At 45.0% G+C, this 14,603-nt stretch overlaps 1 protein-coding gene across 11 annotated transcripts in view; it reads right to left on the bottom strand.

Moving 5' to 3' along the window:
• Window positions 1-14,603, bottom strand: part of FOXN3 (forkhead box N3) — a 409,030-nt gene that overhangs the window by 347,340 nt on the left and 47,087 nt on the right. Inside the window, exon 1 of one of the 11 annotated variants that reach the window (XM_032624081.1) lies at window positions 4,186-4,902. The exons of the other annotated variants lie outside the window; for them this stretch is intronic. The gene's annotated coding sequence lies outside the window, so the exon portion shown is untranslated. Of the gene's footprint in view, window positions 1-4,185; window positions 4,903-14,603 lie in introns of those variants that run through there. 11 annotated transcript variants of the gene reach the window in all.

The following is a 14,603-nucleotide window of genomic DNA, read 5'->3' on the forward strand; positions in this document are numbered from 1 at the left end:
CCTGCCGATGCAGGGGACACGGGTTCATGCCCCGGTCCAGGAAGATCCCACATGCCGCAGAGCGGCTGGGCCCATGAGCCATGGCCGCTGAGCCTGCGCGTCCGGAGCCTGTGCTCCGCAACGGGAGAGGCCACAACAGTGAGAGGCCCGTGTACCGCAAAAAAAAAAAAAAATATATATATATATATATATATATTTTGGAAAAATATTAACGTTATAAAGATGGAGCCTCAATGTTACGAGGAGTTGTGGATTCAAATGCATCTTTGTGTCTCGCGTTGGTGAAGGTGTTTGCACATCTGAGCACATTACTCAATAACCGGCGAACCCTCGCTAAGGGTTCTGAGATCCCACCCCTGTGCTGTAGGCTGTAGGCGTGACGGAAGAAAATGTAAGACTTTGGGCCAAGGCCTCATTCAGAACACATTTACTATTAGGACATAAGGTAAGATGGTTTCTCTCACCAACTAAGTTCTTCCGCAAACGGCTAGTTTTGGCACTGATTGTGTTCGCTTACGAAAACCACCTCCAAGACATACTGACCGAGCTGACTAGACTTCCCAAATGACGAAGACGGCACTGAAGGCCAGGCCTGTCCTTTCCCAGGGTCCTGGGGTGAACCAGGCCTACCTGCCAGGGCTCTGAATAGCATAAAATATACTCACACTTGATCCCAAACTTTTCCTTCTCTTTTAGAAAAACATCCTTCACAACATTCATAGTGTATCTGCTTTCATTAAAAAAAACCTCCTTTTGGGGACTTTCCTGGCTTCCACTGCTGGGGGCACGGATTCGATCCCTGGTCGGGAAACTAAGATCCCACACTCTGTGCGGCGTGGCAAAATAAAAAATAAATCCTTTCGGGGCTTCCCTGGTGGCGCAGTAGTTGAGAGTCTGCCTGCCGATGCAGGCGACACAGGTTCGTGCCCCGGTCCGGGAAGATCCCACATGCCATGGAGCAGCTGGGCCCGTGAGCCATGGCCGCTGAGCCTGCGCGTCCAGAGCCTGTGCTCCGCAATGGGAGAGGCCACAACAGTGAGGGGCCCGCGTACCACAAAAAAAAATCCTTTCGTTCAGAAAGCTGCACATACTCGCATGGACAGAGGCATCCTCTTCTCGTGCAATCCCGAACCTGTGGTCATTAGCAGCCACAGGCCCACCATAGGGGATGCTGAAGGCAAAGGCAACCAGATGAAGCAGCCCTGCAGAGGTGCCCACACGTTTCCTTGGAGTTCCAGGCAAAACCAGCTTGTGCCCATCGGCCCCTTCTAATGTGGAGAATGCACATGACACCAAGCGAAGCATTCGTGTTCCAGACGTGGCACGTCCCATTTGTGGCCTCGTCAGCCCCTGGTCCATTATGGATCCATTATGCCTTTCGTCAACTTCCACGTTTCTTGCAACACATTCAAATGCACTGCAGGGACTAAAAGCAGCCTCCTCTGTAACCATTATGATGATAAAATGCAACTTGATGGAAATCGATATATTATCATCGCTCCCTATCAAGACATATGCCCTCAGGAAACAAAGAGTTGTTAGTTTTAATATGAAAAAGGCTTAATGGGTCTTCGCATGAGCTTGTCAGGTGGCTGAGCAGGTACACGGCACTGCCACTCTCCACAAGTCTAATGCCTGCCCACTCTTTAAGATCGAGTCTGAATGCCACTCCAGCAATTCTTAGCTGAGCCCTCCACCCCTACACTCAGCCCTTCCTGTTACCTGCAGCTCTGCTCCTGCACTGAACCTTTCCTACTGTATATACATCCTGTGCATACAACCATTCTCTCTCCTACCAGGTGTATGTTCCCCAAGAGCAAAAGCTCAGGGCCTTATTCAGAGCAGATGTTCAGTGTTAGGTGATTTTGGTTTTCATTGGAAGAAAACAAAACGGTGGGTAAATACAACCCCCGAAAAATTAAAATTTTTTTTTTTAGTTTGTAGGTAATCTGAGATATCCGGCCAAACCCTTAGTGCTGTGTCATGGAAAGAAGAGCCTGTGGTCTGACTGTTAAGTCAGCCAAGCAGCTCTAGCCTTCCTATTGGAGTACCTTGTGCACCATGTAAGTAATCTAGTACACTGTAGTTTTGCAGAGGAATTATTCAGTAAGTAGAGGCCATGAGAAAATTAAGAGTTGATGAAATGTTTTCCTTTCTTGAAACAATCTCCCACGTAATAAAAGCCTTACAAATGTATTATATAGCCTTCGTCTTTTTCATATATATATATATACACACACACACACACACACACACACATACACACACGCACACAATATCAATTGCCAATTGTTGATTGTCAAGTTTTCACTTTACCTGATGAGTTTGCAAGATGGCTTCTTCCAAGTTTATTAATAATAGCACCTTGTATGCTTCCTATCCAGGATTAATTACTATTTGTAATTTATTATTTGTTGTGTCCTAGTCTGTCGGTCTCCCCAATAGACTGGTAGCTCCCCAAGGGTAGAAACCATTTTATCTTGACTTCTGTTAGTATCCCCACTGCCCAGCACCAAGCCTGACATGGATGAGGCACCCACTTACTGAACGATCACTGCCTGAAGTAATTAACTGACCGATAAATCCGTGCCTAACTGAAGTTCTGGCTTGGTTGAGGGTCTTCAAAGTAAGATCGCGATTGGGCAACCAGTCTACTGGTCCTGCAATAGATTTTGCTTCAGAGAAACCCTTGCAAACCAGAATACCGAAGCTAGTGCCCTCCTTTAGGGAAACTTAGGGAGCCTGAAATCCTAGGAGAGCCCATAGGAGCTGGAAGGAGAAGCTGGCAAAGGGAAAATAGCTGTTATTTTATTCGAAGAGAACATTCGAAATCAGAAACACCTATATTCAGATGTTCAAGACAGAGACACTTGAGTTGAAGTCAAAATACATATTTGTTTTTTTTGTTTTTTTGTTTTGCGGTATGCGGGCCCTCTCACTGTTGCGGCCTCTCCCGTTGCGGAGCACAGGCTCCATACGCGCAGGCTCAGCGGCCATGGCTCACGGGCCCAGCCGCTCCGCGGCATGTGGGATCTTCCCGGCCTGGGGCACGAACCCGTGTCCCCTGCATCGGCAGGCGGACTCTCAACCACTGCGCCACCAGGGAAGCCCCACATTTGTTTTTAAATACAAGTTTGGGACTAGAAACACCCCTATTCACTTAGAGTAAAAATTCTCTCTCACTCGTCCACCCTCTCGTCCTCCCCTGCCTGCCCCCCTTAACCCCTGCCCCACAGAGTCCGCAGATTTTCTCATAATGTATATCAGATAATTTTATTTTTCCCCACATGTTTATTTATGTTCGTCAAAATATATGCTCTGATTTTTTTATTCAGAAATCATAAATATATGTGTGAATGCGAGTAGGCTATACATAGGTTTCTAAAGATGTGTGCATATCATCACAGTATTATCTGTTTCTTTACTCTCACTAACATAGCAGAGTAGCAGACACATGGAAAAATCAAAGCAGTAGATAATTTTTTTAATTATTCATATTTGACTCTAGGACAGTAACAGTTTAAACATTAGACTTCCCTTCTGTTCTTAATTCTATTTAGCTTAGGCTATTAAGACTAATTTATGTTTTAAAGGCATACACTAACAGACCATATGAGATAATATATGTAAACATACTCTGTAATTAATATGTATTACTCTGTAATAATGCAAATGTGTTAGTATCATAATAATTATGATTTTTTTTTCAATTTGTATGTGCGTATATATGTCTGTTTATATAGTATATATGTAGCCTAACAGCCTGACACTATAGTTTTCAAATACTTGTTCACAGACCAATACTGGTCAGTGACAACGTTTTCACTGGCCAGAGCAAAAGGAGAAAAATCCTAACAATGTATTACAGATTTTTTTTTTTTTCAGATTTTTAAAAATATAATGTTAAACGTATTATATTTAAAAGATTGCTTTTATTCTGAAATTAAATTCTTACTGATTTTTTTTCCTGGTTTGTTCCAAAGTCCATTGTTTCATCGAATTATAGTGCTAACAAGTGGCAATTTTTAAAGCCCTTACTTGCCAAAAAAAAAAAAAAGGAGAAAATTTTCTTTTGAAATTTATTAATCCATGGAATCTAAAAGTCTGAAAAAAACTGATTCAGGCAACAAAAACACCAACATTTCCATAGTCTGTTCAAGAAAAGGAAGTGAGGCTCCCCTTTACCTGCAGCTTTAGTGCTTCTAGTCATCCAATTCCAGTAACATCTGGAACATCCCGAAAGATTCAGCCTCTGAGCTGAGCCCTCCCAGGCTCCCAGCAGTCCAGCACCTATTCGGCTTCTGTGTGATCACTTCATTTTCCCCAGCAGCCTCAACAAGAAGCACCACTTCGGAAGAAACCCCAAATCTTCAACCAGTCCAAGGTGGGGGCAGGCTGAGGGAGGCACCGAATCCAATTTTTTACAGGCAAAGAGACTTCAAAGTCTCCATCCGATGGCTCAAACATCCATAACAGAATTGGTATTTCTTCTCAGATTCAAGGCACGGCCAAGTCACACAGGCTCACTTCCAGGGTCCAGTTTTCACTTGGAGGCTGCAGCCCAGGCAGGCTCACTGCCCTTTGATCTGGTTGGAACCGGAGTGTTACAAATATGCTTGTATTAAGCTATCTCTAGTCTGCCTGAGGGCCTCGGTCTGGAATGCGAGAACGGGAGCTTCAAACAGTGAGGTTCCCAAGTCTTCACTTACGTTACATTTTTTTCTGGCCGGCAGGCCAATGCTCCTTCCATGGCAGACAGCGATGGGATGCCCGTGGAGTGCAGTAACGCAGAATGGCATCATAAGGCAGAACTAGAGAGTTTTGTCTCTATTCTCTGGGCCAGCAATCCAGGCGAAGAACAAGGGAAACTACAAGCAAGCACCAGAACCCTAAGTTATACTTTTATTAAGCCACCCACAGGCATTTGTAAAGCACCTAGGAGCTCCGGGCACTGTGTTATTAAGACGCAAAGGAGGCATCCCCATCTTTGGCCATCAAAGCATCCATGTTCCACCAGCCAGTGGGTAATGAATCATTGCAAGAGCTCCATCCCTTCTACCCCAGGGGCCTTCTCCTCCTAGACTTGACAGTGCAGGCCTCCATTTTCAAAATCAGAATGTATAAAAAAACCCGTTTAGCTGGAAGATATCCTGTGTGAAAGAATGTGCAGTAAATAGCAAACATTTCCAACAGCACGGCCAGTATTTTCCTATTTCCTGGACAATTTACTAAAAATCTTCCACCCCTGCTTTCATAGGTTGAGGGCATCTGCTGTGCCAAACTGCCCGCTGGTGACAGAGAGAAACCAACACATTCTGCAGTGCCCAGGGATAAAACTGAAAAGAGAGAGAGAAGTGTCCCTGACGGAAGTAGACTCTGAACTTCTCTTGAGTCACCTGTTACCGAGAGACTTTAAATACTGCACGATCAGAGATCTTTCGCCAGCTTATACCACGCCAGTCATAATCCCCAAAACATCAAGAACCCCCAAGTCCTTGAGTGACTGCTTCATGCAAACATGGAAATAATGCAACAGAACCACTGTTTCTTTGATTCCTCCAGACGGAAAAGGTAGTGCCTTTAATATCATGCTCACTGGACATCCATCATCCAACGCACAATGCGACCATTGTAGGACAGAGAGAGAGAATATACTCTGTGGGGTAGAGGCCTGCGGCGGAAAAAAGCCCCCAAACACGAGAGCCTCGACGCACTGGAGAGACGGTCTTCTGCTTCTCATTGGAATAATGGTGGGATGTGTACAAGAATGTTTCTGGCTGGCCTTCAAAGAAAGAAACTCTTTGAGAGAGCAGCGACCTTAAACATCTTATCAGCCTTTGATGTTATGCACCACGACATCCTTTGGTTCCTTGCCCAGGGCAGAGGTTTAAGCTTTAAGACTCCATTTACTTACAAAGAACTGTAGAAATATTTTTGCTGCGGCACAAGGCAGAAGAGCCAGTTTTTGAAGACAGCAAATGATAGAATGGTGAGGTAGAGGGGAAAACACCCTTTATAGGGGGCACTGCACTGTGTTAAGGGGATCAAGAGCTATAGATCTAACTTTCTGGGGTTAACCTCCTTTATTTTCAATCTTCTGTACCATTCAGATCAGTTTTGTGAAACTCACGTCAAAGTGATAGAAGCAGAGTAGGTTGTGATGCTGCCACCCGCCTTCTAACTCATCCCTGGTCCAACGTGCCCTACCAATGCCTGTGCTTCCTACCAACACCACTGCATCTCTGTAACCTATCTCTCCTCAACCCAAAAGAAAGGGTGCCCCCTGCTCCCTCCAATGCTACCTCTTGAGTAGGAGTCCAAGGTGGGATAACGTCCCCCACAGGGTGGTGAGGGGGAGCCTTGTGCCCACTGCTGCCTCCACACAATTTTCTAGGGCATCTAGACTTGGGTTTCTTCCTTATGGTGGGTCCCGTCTATCTGGTCAACCACTGCATCCCTGCACGCTGTGTGCCCAGCCAGGACAGTGCTGAGTATATAGTAAGTACTCAAGACGCGCTTGTAGAAGAAAGGCCCAGTGGCCTCCACCCCAACGTGTTCTCTTTCCTTTCTGCCAGATAGCTTCTGTCTTGGGGTATACTCTATTTTAGGGTCTCCCTGATGATTCAATCTTGGGCACAAGAACGTTCACTTGCCAGAGCTGTTTGATTTATTTGCTTTTGCTTTCATCTCAGGCCATGGCAAAAGTTCTTTTGCAAGACCCCAAAAAACTGGGAATCCAGAGATTCTGGGAATCTCCTAATAGTCACCTAAGAAAAGGTAATAATGCTGTATGCCATCATTTTCATGATTTGATAAGCTACGTAAAACTCATTACTGAATTGGAGCCAAACACTTGAAGGAAAACAGAAGGAAATCTGTTGCCTTGAGATTTATCTTTCTTCTTCAAAGAACTCGGAGTTGCTTCTATAGTACACGATGTTAGGATAGGCCTTGGGCCAATCATTGTAAAGAGCATCTGAAAAATTACTCAGAATTGTGTGCTCAGTTGTTTTGCAAAGGATATAGCTATTTGTTTGCTTAAGTGAGACTGTAAGGATTGCTGGAAACATTCTGTGAAAATATTAGCTAAACTCAAGTCCCTATCAGCAAATACACACATGCAGTTCACACATGTGTCACACCACACGTATGATCTCTGACTTACAGGTATGAATAATGTATAAACAAGCTGAACCCCATTCCAACAAGCAAGTGACTTTAGTTCACAATGGAAATGTAAACATGACCCTTAGTTGAAGATAGCCTTTAACTCCAAATTGTCCATATACACAATAAAACAAGCTCTTTACTGGGCCTGGAGGGCGTCTCCACGTGGGCTGTGGTGAATTCTCCTAATTGAAAGCCGTGATAAGTCAACATGAAGGGGCTCTTTTGAATGCCCCATTTGACACGTGTTCATGGAGGGCCTCTTCATTTGAAAATCTTCAAGAGACCCCACCTGGTCCACGGGGCTCCATTTGGTCTTCATAGCAAAGAGAACACACAGTTCTCCATAATTACACAAAGGGGACAATTTGGTAAAGAAGAACTAACTCTATGAAGTAGTGCTTGTGAGTTAATCAAGTCAAAAGACAAGCCCAATTAAAAGAGCCTTTTGCTTAAATAATATATAAAAATAAAGAAAGCAAAACTCAGGAGGTACAGTCCCCAGATACACAACTTGTAATTTCTAATACAGCAGGAAGGCAGAACTTGAGTCACTTAACAAAATGCTCAATACCCAATTAGGATCCACAGTCCCTGAACAGCTATCTGATTACCCCGGAGATTAATTCCCTGGGCGGCAGGCCCCAAGGGTCCTTTCTAGCCAGCTCCATCACTCATTGGGAAGTCAGGGAAGATGAATATCTAGGTTAGGTTTGATGCTCACAACTTTTCAAGGGTTACTCAGATCTCAGAAATAAAGATTGGCAGATCAAGGAGAGAGCACAGACACGATCATTTGGTTCATTACAATCGTGAAACTATAATCTCCTTTTGCAGTTGTAAAGAGCCAGCTCACGTTAGTTTTCCAAATAGTGAAAGGAAAATACTCTAACAAACAAAGAGGCATATGAAAGTCAAGCATGGTGAAGGGCAGGAAAAAAAAAAAAAAAAACCCTGAGTAATTCCTCTTAAGTGCCTTTCTTCCTTTCATTTTATTTTACTTTATTTTAGCAAGAAGAAAGTAGGAGAGTTGGGACTTTGTCCGTATTTTTTTGTTGTTCACTTTGATTTTTTTGTTTAGTTTTGTTTCGATTTTTAAAATTTGTTGGTAATAGCTACATATAGACAAAATTCAAAAGGTTCAAAAGGATATGCAGTGAAAAGTAATCTTATCACCCCCCTGTCACCAGCCACCCAATTCTACTCCTGGGCAGGGCAGTAAACAAACAAAAACCAGCAATTACCACCAAAGTGTGTGTGTGTGTGTGTGTGTGTGTGTGTGTGTTTGGGGGGGTAGGGTGGGTGGCAGTAGACAAAGAAAATAAAGAAAAAAACCCTAAAACAATGATCTAAATCTGGTGTATCCTTTCAGATATAATCTATGCAAATATTAGCATTTCTTTTCTTTGTGAAAAGACAAAAGCAATGTTTTTTATAAACTGTTCTGTACTTTGCATTTTTCTCTCAACATAGCTTCAAGGTCAATCCCTATCAGTAAATACAGAGATGCCTAATTTTATATAAGTGCAAGTACATCTGTAGGATAAATTTCAAGAAATGGAATTGCTTGCCCCAAATATACGCATTTTCTATTTCAATTAATGTTACCAATGTGCCTTCTCTAGAGACTGTATCAATTTATACTCCCCTCAGCAACGTGAGTGTCTGCTTCTCCTCACCTTGGCTAATACATGGCACCAACCATGACAGGTAAACATGACCTCTTAAAGTTCTAGTTTATATTTCTCTTATTAGCAGGAGGGCAAGTATCTTTTCATGTATTTAAGAGCCATTTACTTCCTATCCTGTCAACTGCATGTTCCTATCTTAGGTGACTTTCTACCACCTTCTTTCTCTTCAGTAAAGGCAGTGTCTCTAGCAAATGATATCCAAGCTGGTCCTTTTTTTTTTTTTTTTAATTTTTTTTTCTTGGCCGCGCTGCGTGGCATGTGGGATCTTAGTTTCCCAACCAGGGGTCGAACCCGCACACCCTGCATCGTTAGCATGGAGTCTTAACCACTGTTACCTCCAGGGACGTCCCCTCCAAACTGGTCTTTTGTATAGTTCTTCAAGCCTGTGCATATATCATCTAATTTAATAATTGCAATAAGACAGTAAGCAGGCATAAAAATATTTTCTCCATTTTATAGGTAAGGAAGCCAAGTTTTGTTTGTAGGTTTGACCAACAAGCTCACTGGAAGTTTGTAGCCAGAACTAGAATTCATGTAGCTTACCTTTTAGTCTCACGATTTGTGCATGCGTGCGTGCATTCCGGTGTGTGTTTACTACATTAAAATGCCTCTTAGATTGTAGAAAGGATGAGAAAGGAAATATTCCCTTTTTCTCTAATGATGAATTTGTATTTTCTATTTACCTGGCCAGTTTTCATGTATAGCAAATAAAGGAAACGAAAACTTTATTTGCTCTCATTCTGTTGCTCAGGCCAAAGCATGGACAAGCATTGAGTCTTCATGTATTGCACATCACCAAGCTATCAACCTTTTATTACCAACCTGGATGGACCGAGTGCTGGGTGGAGGGGAGATAGAACAGTACTGACATACATCCTCCCCAGGAAGAAGGGGACCCTCGAGAGGCCTTCCCATGTTGAGTGTCCTGGGGGAGAGCATGAATACACGAACTCCTATGAGGGGGCAGAAGAAGTCCCCAGGACAAAGGAGAAGAAGGTCATAAGCCATAGGGGTCTGTCAACTTGGTGCTATTGACAGGAACGCTTCTGGGTTCAACCTAGGATACTGATTCCCAAGTATTCTCCAGCCCGTCCCGGGGAAGCTGGTCTCTAGTCTACCAGGAAGAGGCTGTGGGGTGGAAAGTACCCAGCTAATTTGGGAAAAGGGACAGGAAGGCTCTAAAAAAGCTGGAAGACCTTCTTCTGCCCCATCTTGGGGCAGGGAATGGGGGGCAGTGGGGCAAGGGATCCAAAGCTGTAAGTGATGGGGACAAAAGCATAATGAGGAAAAATACAATCAGAGCTGCCACCAGACCCTACAGGGCAGAAAAGGGCTCACTGGGCCCAGCAGTAGTTCAGGTGCTAAGCTGGGGGAAACACCAGCAGTAAACTGCACTAGGTGGGACTTAGATGCAAAACCCTGAGATTGTCACCCAAGCTCTCGACTGTCTTCAAAGCTGGTGTGGCCAGAACATATGATGAGCGATATTTCATAAATCTGAGCCTTTAGTGAAAGGTGCCAATTTCATCCTTAAGTTTAGTTACTGCTTCATTCATTCATTCCCTTCAAAGGCAGTCCTTTCCATAAAACTCTCCTCCTAATTTCCACTCGAATCCTGGCAGAGTAAGCATGTCAGGACTGTGCAGAAATTCCATGGCAGTTTGCTGGAGCTCCTGTCCCACACATAAGGTGGGTGATACGTGCAACGCAGCTGAACACGTGAAAGGGACCATTCCAAGAGAATCTAACTCGTTCTCAGTGGCACCCCTACTGGCTTCAGCCAGCCAGCCCCACGAGCTGGCTGAGGTCCCACCCTACAGTGGGACTTTGCCTGGTTAGCTGGTTAGACCAGGACTCCTGGCAGGTCTTCAGCAGTAGACCTGCTCGCTGAGGTGGGACAGGTGCCAAAGGCAAAGATTCCACTGCAAGCATGAAGGAGGTCTTTGACATCACACAAAATGTGATCTCATGTTATGCAGAAGTTAGGTACTAAAGCCAAAACATAAGGCAAAAAAGCAAGTGTAGACAAAATACTTTAAAATTTAAAATTTATTATAGAGTGTGGCTTCCCTGGTGGTCCAGTGGTTAAGACTCTGCGCTTTCCCTGCAGGGAGCGCGGGTTCGATCCCTGTTCAGGGAACTAAGATCCCACATGCTGTGCAGCACAGCCAAAAAAAATTAAGATACAGGAACCTTATAGATGTGAAACAGGAGGGAAGGGGCAGGGCACAACCTTTAAAAGAATGACATAGCCGTTGAGGACATGACAGAAACTGGTTAGAACCTACTAGGTCCAAGATGGCGGAAGACTCGACTTCCAGTGGACCTTGAGCCTCATTACACGCACACTGTAATACATCAGCATCTAAATGACACCTACAGGTGCCACGACAGTTCTGAGGCTAATTTCCAATTCCTGGAAATCCCCAAAACAGTTGGAATAATCCTCCCCCTCATTAGCCTATGAAATTACCCAGCCCATAAAAACTAACCACCCTGTATTTTGGGTCCTCTCACCTTCTGAGATGGCCCATACTCTGTGGAGTGTGTTCCTCCCAAAGCCGTTCTTGTCTTTTGAGATGGATGGCATTCTGTCTCTGGAATGTGAATCCCTCTAAATAAATCCACTTCTTACCTAATACTTTGTCTCTCACTGAATTCTTTCTGCAACGAGACATCGAAAAACTGAGCTTCATTAAGTCCTGAGACCAGGTGTGTGATTGCAATTAAAAGACAGTGGGTTCAAGTCCCAACCTGAGTTGTGTGGTTAGATGTAAAAATTAACAATGTGTAGTTATTGATGGGACAACGAAGATGGATATTAAAGACTTGCTTCTACTTCTCAGACAATCTGTCTGTCTGTCTCTCTCTCTCTCTCTTTCTCTAGCATCTATCTTGTCCAGGAGCATATCTTGTCCATGAAGTATCTCCACTGTATACAAAGGGTAGGGGGCAAAGAATAAGTGAATTAGTACAGGAAAGAGGCAGTATGAAGTCAGAAACAGGGTGACTGAACCAGGAAAGGAGCAGTGCAAAACTACAAAGCTGATAGGCAGACGGTGGGTAGAGGTGAGCAGAGCCCCCACCTGCTGGGCTGGTACTGAGAGGCAGGCTCTACTGCATGGACAGGGCAGGGCTGAGCACAGGCCTTTCCGTACCTGGGGTTCTCAGCCAGGTAAACAAGGCAGGAGGTTTGGGCACAGAGACAGGGTAGGGGACAGTTTGCGGAACCTATAAAAAGAACCAAGACCCAAGGTCAAGGTTGGACTAGGCAACAAGGATTCTGGAATGGAGTTCCTTAAACCCTGCCTCAGATCAAGATTTGTCCTAGGATTTGGGCAAGTCCATCCCTCAGGGGAGGCTGAGCCAGCTTTGGCCGTGCAGTGAGGAGAGATGCCTAGGTCTGGAGCCCAGGGGTCCGGCACATCCAGCCACATCAGGGGTGAGGGAGGAAGCAGGCCAGGCGGACCATCATGGAGGCTCCAGCAGGCCCCGGGGAGCCAGCTGGAAAGCAGGGGTGACGACAGGGCAAGATGGGTACAAGTTAGTTTTCACTACCTGGCTGAGATGCTCAATGCATTCCTGCAAACCTATTCACATCTGAGCAGGCTTAGGCCTCTCTTAACACAAAACTTCTTCCTATTTATCGCTTTAAGATTCTCACTGGCCTTCTCAGCACGGGAGGAAGGCACAGCAGTACCAAAAGATAACAAAGTGCAATTACAATACACAGTGTATCAGAACTTCTCTGTACAAATAGCGTTACACAGTGTATCAGAACTTCTCTGTACAAATAGCGTCCGGTAGCCAAGTTCCTCTTACCACTGAGTGGAGGATGTCGGGAAAGAGTCAAGGTATTCTCTGGGACCAGGCAGCAGCAGGGAAGGGAAAGAGGCAGCTGTATTCACTCAAGTATACACCCTGGGGAGAGGGAGTCAGCCCAGAGCAGTGAGGGTCTGCCAGGCTAGTCTTCCTTGCACAAGCCAGTAACGAGCATTGGCAAGGAGCTGGACCAGGTTGTGACCACATGCAGCCCCAGGGTCACTGGTGAAGAAATGGGGAGAGAAACCAGGAACCACCCTCACTCCATCTGTCCTGACTGGAGTCAAAGAGGGGGAAGCATGCCTCACCCCCCAGTTACCCATACAACTCAGTCCTGGTACTGAAGCTTTGGGCAGCAAAACTCTAGCCCTGGGATGCACTGGCTTTATGAAAAGTAGTAATCTTGTCACTGATTTTATTTATTTATTAAATAATTCTCTAATTCTGTCATTCCTTCTGCATTCATTTATTTATTTGTTTGTTTGTTTATTTTATTCTGGGCCGCATTGGGTCTTCATTGCTGTGCAGGGCTTTCTCTAGTTGCGGCAAGCAGGGGCTACCCTTCGCTGTGGTCCGCGGGCTTCTCATCGCGGTGGCTTCTCTTGTTGCGGAGCACGGGCTCTAGGTGCGCGGGCTTCAGCAGTTGCAGCACGCGGGCTCAGCAGTTGCGGCACGTGGGCCCTACAGCACACGGGCTTCAGTAGTTGTGGCTCATGGGCTCTAGATCGCAGGCTCAGTACTTGTGGTGCACAAGCTTAGCTGCTCTGCGGCATGTGGGATCTTCCCAGACTAGGGCTCGAACCCATGTCCCCTGCATTGGCAGGTGGATTCTTAACCACTGCGCCACCAGGGAAGTCCTGTCATTGATTTTAGAAGTGACTCCAGAGCCGGTTTACAAGTCTGGGTCTCATTACTTTACAATGACTTATCGTCATGGACCCAAAATTACATTACCCAGCAAGTATTACCTGCTTGCAAGTGATTTACTTTTTGTTATCTCTGAGGATATTCGAAAAAATAAAATAAAACCAGCTACACCACTTACTGAATGCGTCTTGCATGCCAGTTACTGGCATAAGCGCTTTATACACATGGCTCTGAGGCCGTAACTAACTTTCTCAATGTCACACAGCCAATTACTAGACAAGCTGACATTGGAAACCAGGTTTCCCCTTCCCAGCTTTGCTCTGTGGCATCCAGATACAGTCTCAGTTCAGAAGTTTCCAACAGAGGTCCTCCAGATTATTGAAAACATGTAACAACTGCCATGCTCACGTCTAGACCAATTGGAAAGGACACGCAGTGAGTGACAGGTAAGGGGGTCCATGTGCCTTCCGGATGAAATCAGCTCTGAGTGTAAGCTCAGGGGTACAAGAGGTACAGCCTCAACCGAGATGACAGGGTTGCTACCCTACACCAGACGTGGAACCAAAAATTTTCTGCCCCACCATTTTGTAGAACAATGCCTTCAAAGGGTTACTACGAGGACATCACACAAACCCTGACACTGTCAAAACTATGCTCAATTAAACTAATAGAGGTTGTTCCGTTTCAAAACATGCCTGTGTTACATCCTGATAAGGAGGTATCAAAAGAAAATGAATTTGGATCACTTTTGAATGATGACATCTGCATTACCACAGCAATTCACCTATCAAACTAATTTAGGCTTAGAGCCCAAATCAACACTGCTGTCAGAGAGTTGATTTCTATTCATTTAAAAACTTCCAGGCTCAAGAGTGATCAGCGGGAATTTTAATGTCTTGGGAAAAGGGAGGAAAAAGAGAATGTGAGTACGGCACACAGCAGCAAGACTGGAACTCACAATTCGGCCAGCAAGCGTTTACGGAGCATCCAGTACAAGGTTCCATCCTAGGCATGGAGGAAATTCCAGGTCACAACCTCTGTCCTAACAGGGCACAC

Source organism: Phocoena sinus, chromosome 2 (genome assembly GCF_008692025.1).
Source record: "Phocoena sinus isolate mPhoSin1 chromosome 2, mPhoSin1.pri, whole genome shotgun sequence".
Taxonomy (NCBI): Eukaryota; Metazoa; Chordata; class Mammalia; order Artiodactyla; family Phocoenidae; genus Phocoena; species Phocoena sinus.